The sequence below is a fragment of the Eurypyga helias genome, unplaced genomic scaffold (assembly GCF_000690775.1).
Source record: "Eurypyga helias isolate BGI_N326 unplaced genomic scaffold, ASM69077v1 scaffold18434, whole genome shotgun sequence".
NCBI classification, from domain to species: domain Eukaryota; kingdom Metazoa; phylum Chordata; class Aves; order Eurypygiformes; family Eurypygidae; genus Eurypyga; species Eurypyga helias.
In genome coordinates, this window is record NW_010247039.1 from 132,050 (window position 1) to 142,053 (window position 10,004).

A 10,004-nucleotide genomic window follows, 5' to 3' on the forward strand; every position below is an offset into this window, starting at 1 on the left:
CTTGAAAAAAACCTGTACTTTGTACACATTTTCCAAGTTCCACAAACTGCTACAGACGTAAAATATAACAACGGAAAAAACACCCCACTGCTCAATTCTGAGAAGGAATGACAACATTAAAATACCCTGATAATACAGTTAAAATTATAAAGGGACTCCCATTTTAAGTGAAAAGCAACATTAAAAGAATTCCTTCTAGTTCTGTTTATATCACACTTCTGCATCTCTGTTTACCCAGTGTAACTAATGATAAGGGATTTCAGCTTTCCAATTATGATATTGCCCTGACCTAATTGAGTTTCTGAGGGCTTTAGGGAATTCCGTGTTTAAAGACTTTGTTCCCACTAAATTAAGAAAGATTTAGAAGTATGGCAGTTTCAGAAAGGGATAAATGAACCTACTGATCCAGACCTGGAAAAATAAATTCTAGAATAAACCTGACTGCAAGCAGCAGAAACACAAAACCTGTGCCTTGAACTGTAAACTCCTCGCAGCAGTCTTACTGGGATTAATAAATCAGAGTCCTTGTGAGCCTAAAGAAGAGACGGGGAAGCTGTAATAATTGCCGTCTCCTGTCTAACAGCATGGAGCGAGCGCGGAGCGAGTGCGGAGCGAGCGATGCCGCCCGCCAATCCACAGGCTGCGATTAACCTCCCGGCCAATTACAGCCTCATTGGCAAAGCAAACAAGGAATTATTGGCTGTTTAGTCGGGCTTTTCTTCTCCCGCTCTGTCCCCTGGTTCTCATTCTGCTTTTTTCTCCCCTTTTCCTGTTAGGCAAAAAAAAAAAAACCAAACCATCTGCAAACACCTGATATTCATCTGAGTCCCTGCAGTTGTACAGTCTTGTCAAATTGTTACCACCTTTTCCACAAGCAGTTTCGGCAATTAACCTCGTGGTCATACACTTCAAAGGAAACAACTGTTGAGTTTAACCTCCTTGAGCTACCACGGATTCCTTTATGATTTTTCTTCAAACACTTTCATCCTGAACAAAAATGCCGACTGATAAGATTCGTGTTTATTTTTCCATTTTGTCAGTTTATTAAGACGACAAATATCTTGACCAGTTACCACTGTTTTGTGCTCCTCAAAGTTTATGCAGAAAGCAGCTCTCCTATGAATTCACATTTCTGGGGCAGGGTACTCTGCTTGCTGGAATCCACGCATTTGATACATCTGACCCCTCCTTGCCCCTGTTTGCAAATCTCTCATGTATTTCTTTCTCACAATGCCTAAAAGCTCAGAAAAGAGAAACTACAAGTGGAGTTAGTCGTAAGGACACGAAATGCCATCAGGAATGTGTATATATACAGTAGAACTGCACTGTTACTGAGAGACAGGACTGCTTCACACGAGTGAAAATTGCCCCCACCTTCAATTAGAATACCAGTTAGCGAGACCAGGATCCATTTTGGTACAAACTAAGTTAACTTTGGTGCAAACTAAGCCTAAACTTTTGACTACAACATATATTAATTTACCAGACCGTGCAGCTGCTCCTTAAGCAACTGGGTAGCTAATGATAGGAGAGTACCAAAGCAAATACTACAGGAGTGTGATCAGATTACTTGGAATGCTGCTGTCCGCCCCCCTTCCCCCCATTTCCATTCTGATATCACTGCAGATTTTTTCTCCCAAGTAATCACAAAAATGTAAAATGGGTTATTCTTAGGAGAAGCTTCCAGCAGAGAGCCAAAGAATACCAAAAAAGTGTTTGAATGACCTTTTGCTACCGAGAAGCACATCCCGGCTGTGCCGATGCCTGCGCGGCAGCGGGGCTACGGGGGAAGCATCACTTTCCTCTGGCTGCAAACTGCCTTGGGTGGGAGGGAGGGGCTGGCCGGGAGAAGGAACTAAATATTTGTCTAGGAAAAGAATGAAACAAAAGTTTGGTATCTGTCTTGCCGTGCAAGAAGGGAAAGCATTTGGGCAAGCATACGGCATATGTTTCAGCTTGTGAGGGAGGGGGGGGGGAAAAAATCGTGATGTTACATGCAGTTCAGACCAAATAGAAAACTTATTCTGACTACTCTCATTTGTCAGAGGCTTTTCAAAACTAAGCAGATCTCTCCATAGCTCTAAATGTCAAAGGAGGAAGTAACCGGCCGGTATTGAGTTTACATTTTAGGCTCTCTTTTAACTGTTTCCACTTTTAATTTTAATATGCTTGTCAACAAAATGAAAAACTCCTTCACTCAAAAAAAAAAAACAAAAAGAAGAAAGAAGAAATTAGCACATTAAACGACACATGGGTCTGGTGCTATGTTGCACAGCTCACTGAGCCCCTGCACAGATCAGCAAGATGGCTGGAAATGTCTCTTTCCGTCTGTTTTTCATCTCGAAAGCCTGTGTACTCAGCAGAGTGTGAAGAGTGCCTCTCTCCCCTCCCAACGCTCTCCTGCTCGCCCCCCTAAAAGCCCCTGCAGCAGAGAACAGGAACTAGAGCAAATGCTTTTGTGAATTAAGAGATCTTGTGAGCGTAAATTTGGTCAGGCTGCTCCTTTCTGCAGGCCAGACCCGGCTGCTGCCCCAGGATGTGAACTGTCAGTTCGCATAGCTGGTGATGAGTTGCAGAACCATCAGCAAAGGTGAAGACGGCAGAAGCAAGAAAGATTCAAGACTGGTGGAAATCATTTCACAAGGAAAATTTCAGCCATCAGTGGGAGGAAGCTTTGAAAAACGCTGCCGTTTCCGAGTCAGAACGAAGGAAAAATTAAATTACTGCCGGTGAGGCGAGCCAAAGTCGCATCTCACCCTAGGGAGAGGTTTGATAATGGTAAACATTTGACAGCTGGCCTGAAGTTGTTATCGTGTTCTAACAGTTGTTATAGTCTGAATGAACATTTCTGATAAGAGAACAGAAAGAAAAACGCTAAAGCATTTTTAATTTCTCGCTTTCTGTATTTTAAGCTGCACTGCCCAAAGCCAAACAGGTTTAAAGCAGTTTGCCACCACCAGTCCGATCAAAGCTTCGGTTTTCACACGAAGCAACGGACCACAGTTTGAAACCAATGGCAGCATCACTTCAGCTGAACCGACGTCGAGTGCGTATAGCAATACCTGAAGAAGAATTTAAAATAACGTCAACCCGCTCGCTTTCAGCATCCCTTAAATATCCCTTCTCTGTTTCACAAAAGTCAGTTACAAGAATTAACCATAAATTAGGGAAAATGAAAAAATTAATCCATTTCAGTGTTTAACTTCAAGCTCTACCACAAAACCTGTTTCTTCGTTACTTTACCTCAAGCTGCTGACGCACTGCCACAAAACTTCAACTCCCTGCCATCACGTAAAAAAGAATAATTAGACACGTTAGAAAGTTTGCAACCTCGGTTCCACCTGACCAGAGTAATAACGAATAAAACCAGTTCTGTTTAAGCAGAAAAAAGTATGCTATCTTCACAGGAAATTTAATTATACCTAACTTTTTTTTTGTGCTCCGTCGTTACTGACAAAGCAAGTATTGAGAAGGGAAATAGGGCTCTGCTCTCTACTGCCATGAGCAGCTCCTCCTTTAGAAAAATACAGTCTGGATATGGAAAGCACATTACATGTACGTCAAAATCAAACTACCATTCTGGCAGTGAAACATAGGTGGTTTTTTTTTTTCCCTTCTTTCTTTTTTGAATCAGGAATGCATTTCTAAGCTGTTTAACTAACGCAGCTTAACCTCACGGAACACATACACTAAACATTTACCTCCCATTAAAAATAATTAAGATGAATATGTACCATGGCTTTTAAACTCCGTTTAATAACTTACTGAAATGGAGAGTTGGTAAATCTTCCTATCACTGTGTGCCTCAACCCTTCCTGCCAAACGTGCCTCCCTGCTGCAGAGGCAGGCACGTACAACTGGCACAGCTAAAGCTGACAGACACATTTTCCCTGATGGTAACGATCCCATCTACAGGCACACGATAACGCTCCAATTAGAAAGGCAGCGTGTAAAACTTGTTCCTTAGATACACAAATTACCTCCAAAACTCTTCCTCTCCTATATTAACAGGTAGAAAGTGTTTCATTACTTTTTCGAATGACTCTATCCCATCTTAAAGTAAGAGTATATAAATTGATATTAAAGTATGGTATTTTGAGAATGTTTCAAAGTAAGGTCAAACTCGTATTAAAAAACCTACTAGTGTAGGCTAAAATAACAGTCTGGCTCAGCAGCCTTCGGTGCATCTGGGTTCAATTACCCACTACATCCTTGCTATGTTTTCTACTAGCAAGAACAACGCAAGCAAGGCTTGGAGTTCACGAATAATGTCAAAGTTAGGTTACTCAGAAGAGGAATGAGATAAATCATCCAAGTATCACAGTCATATTGGCAGACCATTTTTTCCCCTTCATCACTGAAAGCAGCACAGTATTGCATAACAACAAATAGAGGACAAAAGTCCTCACCTCACGAGGAAGACTGAACTCAGCTGGAGTTCACTGCTTTCTTACACACACTCTACAAGCGAATGAAAAGCACCCGCTAAAATGATAGCTCAAAAGAGGCAAACCCCAACCTCGCACACACGCAAACAAACATGATTTACCACACTGTTACCCTGACTGATTTCTTTTTTTTTTCTTTTTGTGTTTGACCCTGGAACAATGAGGCTGGATTAACATTCATTACTCACATTCAACAAGCTGCTGTGCGGAGTGGGAACTGCTCCAGCACCAGCCTTCCGAAAAAAGACGGCGGCTGGGACACTTGTTGAAATGTTGACGCTTTCCTTTCTAAATCAGCGGTGCCCAGAACTTAGACCCAACACAAGTGCCCTGTGTCTTGCTTTCATGTTGTCAAGCTACTTAATAAGGATTTAAGAGCTCGGTGGGCAAACAGCGTACTGGGGCTCACCTCAGCAGTGCCCCGGGGTAAGAGGATGCCAGGCTGGGAGCAGCCGTCCCAAGGATCACATCGAAATCAGGCTGCGTGTCCAATGCAGGTGGTGTAAGACAGAGTCCAGCGTCACAAGCCCTCCCAGAGGACAGCGGCCACATCTCGGGACCGCACACCTCAGCCTTTCTGACTAGTCCAAAATTCTGAGGCCGTGAAGATTGTGAAGGACAACAGCGTCTCTGTCTGCAAACACAGACGCTCCTCTGGGGAACGCAAAGACTGTCATCCGCTTCCATCAAGGCCCATAAAAAAGCAATTGTCAGTAAAGCTGCTCAAAATTATGTATGTTCTGGGAATGCTGTATAATAGTATTTTTAAAGCACCATGTTTAATTCTGAGCAGTTCCATGTAAAACATGGTTAAACCCAGCAATAAATCACTATCACCAAAAATGCAATTATTTTGTATGAGGAGTTGATGTATCCATCCTGTATTCTGTTTGCATCAAACTAATAACATTTACAAAATGATCAATCCGGTTAAATTTAGAGGAAAAAGTGTCTTTTACCCCACCAGTGTGTGTCAGAACACTTCCACGTGAGAACGTAACAGTATTTTAAATCATGCAATATCCAAATGCCACATTTTATATATATATATTTATTATGAATTCATATCACTGTAATGTACCTAATTATATAAGGTCATTTCTTATAGAAAAGCACTAGTATAAAAGTTTTATGCAAGAACAGTCTGGCTGTTTATTAATTTACTATCGCAGATGAGAAGCCCTCCTCCGCTGATTGTTACACAGATGTATGCAACACACTTCTGCATTCCAGAAAAGTAACCTGCCCAGCTCACAAAATATTAACCAGCAAGCAGAATCGGAGACGGAACAGACCTCAAGGGTTAGTCCCTTCCTATATCTGGGCATAAGCCACTGTCTCCCTCTCCCAGCTCTTGCCTTGTGCTTACCTGTTTCCCTGGAGACCGGCATTTGCAATGAACGCTATAAAGACGCAGAGTAATTAGGCATCTTTGGAAGCAAACCTTCGAAGCTGTTTGCCATCTCAGGAATGTTTTAACTTCTGGAACAGAGAACGGTCTTGGTTTATAAAGAATATGAATGCAGCCCTCAGATGGAGCAAGCTCGGAGCTACAGTGAGGGAGAACCTAGGGGAAAAAAATCACCCTTGGACAGGTCATAACTAGAACCAGGGAATGGAAAATTTTGGCAATGGCATTCCAGACTTTGCCGACTATTCTCCCACTGGGAACAAAGCTAAGTATCACCGTGAACCTCTAACATACAACAAAATATAAGGGAGAGATTTAAAACCTACTGAAAAACGTGTGCTGCATGCACACACCTTATGACACTTCTGTTTCATCGGGGTCTTATCTGCTCACAATCCGTATGGCTAACGGCTAAGGAAAGGTCCTAAAAAGTCAGTTGATGCTGAAGGATCGGAGCCAGCAGCTGTTCAAAACCTCTGCCGGCGTGTCAGCTTATTGCAAAGGCTGCAGGATTTACACCACCACTTTTGCCAAGTTTTGGTGGTGATCTATCAACATTGTTAAAAGCGATTTAGACTTTGCTGAACTCAAATTATCTAAATTGTACCCATTTGCTAAACAGGGAGGTGCACTTGTGGTTTCCAAGGCAGGCTTTCCGAAGGCAAGCAATGCAAACTGGGAACATACAGGTGTGCGTGTATGTACTTTTATCTCCAGCGGACTCTCTCTCACATCCTTTAGTTTTATTTATTTCAGCTCTTTAGACCTTTCACAGCCCTTCCAAATACCAGCCTTAAATGATGAAATAATATCTTCAGAAAAAAACCCAAGTATTTTGGGATGGATATGATGGAAGATACCTATTTACATCCACGGAATTTCCACTTGGTTCCTCCCTACTGTCAGCATCCAACTAGTACAACGGTAAGTCAAATAAAGTTGCACTGCATATGGATGATACTACGGTATCATTTACAAACAGTTAAATACAGCCTTGCAGGGGAGAAGACTTTCCCTTGGCTCCTTGTTGGAGCCCTGCAAACCACCACGAGCAGGAGATTTTTCAGGAAGCAACGTGGATCATCAGAACCGTGTTCAGTATGTCAACAGAAAGCTGCCTACAAGGTGCAGCTGTCTGATGTCTGCTTTTATGGTTTGATCTTGCCTCACCCAAGCCAAACTCAATATTCCCAGGTATAATCACCCCTCACAAAAGACAAGGTAACTGAACACTGAGATACAGTACGGGTAAAACCCCAAAACAATCACTGTTCCTACTGAACACAGTGGGAGAACTCTACACCATTATGTAGGGAGAAGAGATGAAGTCTTCTCTCACACGACAGTTTTAATGCCTGCTGTAAACCTATTTAAGTCTGAATTTACTTCCAGAATTTCAGTCCTTCACTTGCACGCTGGAACTGGGAGAAGGGGGGAGGCATGGTGTTTTGCATCTTAGGAAGAACAAAGGGAAGCAACTTCAATACAACCTTGGAACAGACCTGCAGGCAGAATTGTCTTTTGTAAAAATTATATTCCTCTGACTACGATGTGTAAGTATCTGCTCTTATCTAACAAAAAGATCCTTTTGAAGTAAGTGGTTCAGTTGGCCTGTGCCAGAGCTTGTGCTGCTAACCCAGAAGAAAGGCCCGCTGAAGACAGCGTGCAAGCTCCAGCTCACCTCTATCACTCTGAACCATAAAAGCAGCAAGAGTGGAAACAGAGGGGAAGCCAAGTGCTTAATACTGGACAGCGACTGTCTTCAAATCTCTTCTACTTTCTAATTAAATACGGTGAATCTATGCTGTAGGAGCGGTGTGTGGCAGGTGCCTTTCCTGCATAGATAAACATCCAAAACCCGAGAAAATGCGTCGGGGCTCAGTGAATAAATGTAATGCTTTGCCTGCAGTTCTGGTTTCTTGCTTTATAGGATTATTTGTGAAAGGAGACAATGAAGGAAGTCTTTTGGGAGGATATCTAAACCCAGTATGAAATATACACAATTCCAGCTTATGACCCAGCAGAAACAGCAGAAAATTAAACATCACTTCTGTCCATTTGCATGCTGTTTATTATAAAGCAAGCAAACACCACTGTAACTGAAAGTCCAAAGATTCTCCTGACAGTTTTCTAAAAAATCAGGGATTTAGAAGTTATCTGAAAAATTTATACCAGGCATGGCTCAAGCTTGTATGATTTTTTTTTTTTAAAGAAATGAAATTTCAGAATTTTCTAGTTGATTTTATGGTAGAAAAATGCAAAAGGAGCACTAAGGCTATTTATTTCCTTAAAACAGGTGTAAAGAATAAGTTTGTCTAGAATTTAGTGAGCATTTCTTGAGGGCTTTCTATTTTCCCAGTGCAGTGTAGTTGCTGAGATGCTGTCATTGGCAGAGAAGCTGCCATCGTTCAGTCTGGTATTTATAAACAATTCATCGTGGCAAACTCCTTGGATATTCTGGCAGCGTTCTGAAGCACAGTGAGTTTCACAAGGGTGTTCTGGACAAGCTTCTGGGAAGAGTTAGGAACCTTATTTCCAGTGCATTAAGAATAAAGTTGGGGGGTTTATGTATACAATTTTTTTTTTTTTTTTAATCCTTCAGTTTTTTTTCCTCTTCAGGTTTTAGGGATGTGAGACCCTTCAGCTTTTTCCAAAGAGCAGTTTGGGTGTAGAATGGACAACTCTGAACCCCTGCTTCCATACTTAAAAGAGATCAACTCTTTGCCCAAAACCTCAGCCAAGGAGGCTACTGTTCTACCGAGCAACTCAGCAATAAGTCCAGAATACAGTATTTAATTAGGCAACCTTTGAGAATACTTGCTTAGACTGCAGAAGTACTACGCTGCCCAACAGAGAGTTTTACCAAAAGGACTACGGACCAAGTAAACCTTCTTCTGGATTATCTTCATGAAGAATTTCCGCAGATTAAGTAGACGCAGAGTATCACGTTACTGAACGCAGAGCTCGCCATCCTGGAATCAGCAAATTATTTTTAAACACTTTACATGTGATTATGCCTAATGAATAAATAAATACACATTCGTGATGGAGAGATGTTACGGTTCAAAAAAGCAATACAACATCTTTCAGCTACCCTTTCTTAAAACCCTAATATGCTTGTGCATAAATAAAGCCCTTAGCTTGCTTGGATAGACTCTCACTGAGACGTGCCGATGGTGCTAATTCAGAGCAGAAAACGCTCTTATTCCAGGCCACTGCAGTGAAGTGACATTTACCTAATGCAGCTATAAATTTCCTGATAATTAGTGGGCAGCTGATGGTGATGCAATCTGACTAGTGCAGCAACGGCAGCCTCAGACTAGCTCTCCAACACCCACAAGTTCATCAGATTTAAGAACAAAAATTTCCAAAATTCAGTGCAATGGCTCAGAGACAGAGGCTGGTGCCACTAAGCTTACACCAGTTGCTGTGAGCTTTTAACATTCCAGACACTGCTACTAACGAGATGTAGCCCCCCTTTACACTCAACTGTTCTTAATGTCAAAAAACTCACATGCTTTTTCACCTAGCAATAAGTAATTAACGTTTCCTGAATTCTATACAATTATGGAGTAAATTCAGGTAAGTTCACGTGGCCAAAATGATGGAACTTTGAGGTGTACATAACAGTAACTTCAACAGTAATTTTCAAAAGTTACTTCTAAAATTTTATAAGCCTTTGAGATTCCCTAGGCAGTTTTGAAAGCTCCGGATGTCATTTAGATTTCCAAAGCTACGTACTTGAGCAATCACTTTAAAAATCTGGCACCAAATCATACACAATCTTTCACCTGTCAGGAGTGCACAGTCCCCAGTGTTGCTTCATGCTACGTCACTACCGTACAAAATAATTCACTATGACAAAATGGTATTAAGAAACCTTAATTTTTGTTTTGTTTTTCAAAGTTAAGCGCTGGAAAATGTTTACATTCTAATACTTTGAAAGTGTAAGACTGATTAAATAGTAGCCTTAGATGCCCTAGTATAGTAAGTTTATTTAACACTGCAAGAACCATTATGGAAGTTGTAAGTAGATTCTCAGACAGAGAGAAAACACAGACCCATCCTTTAAAATACTTTCTCAAAACAATCTTTGACCTTTTAGGTGCATCATGAACGAGGCCAGTCAATCAGAGAAAACCTTT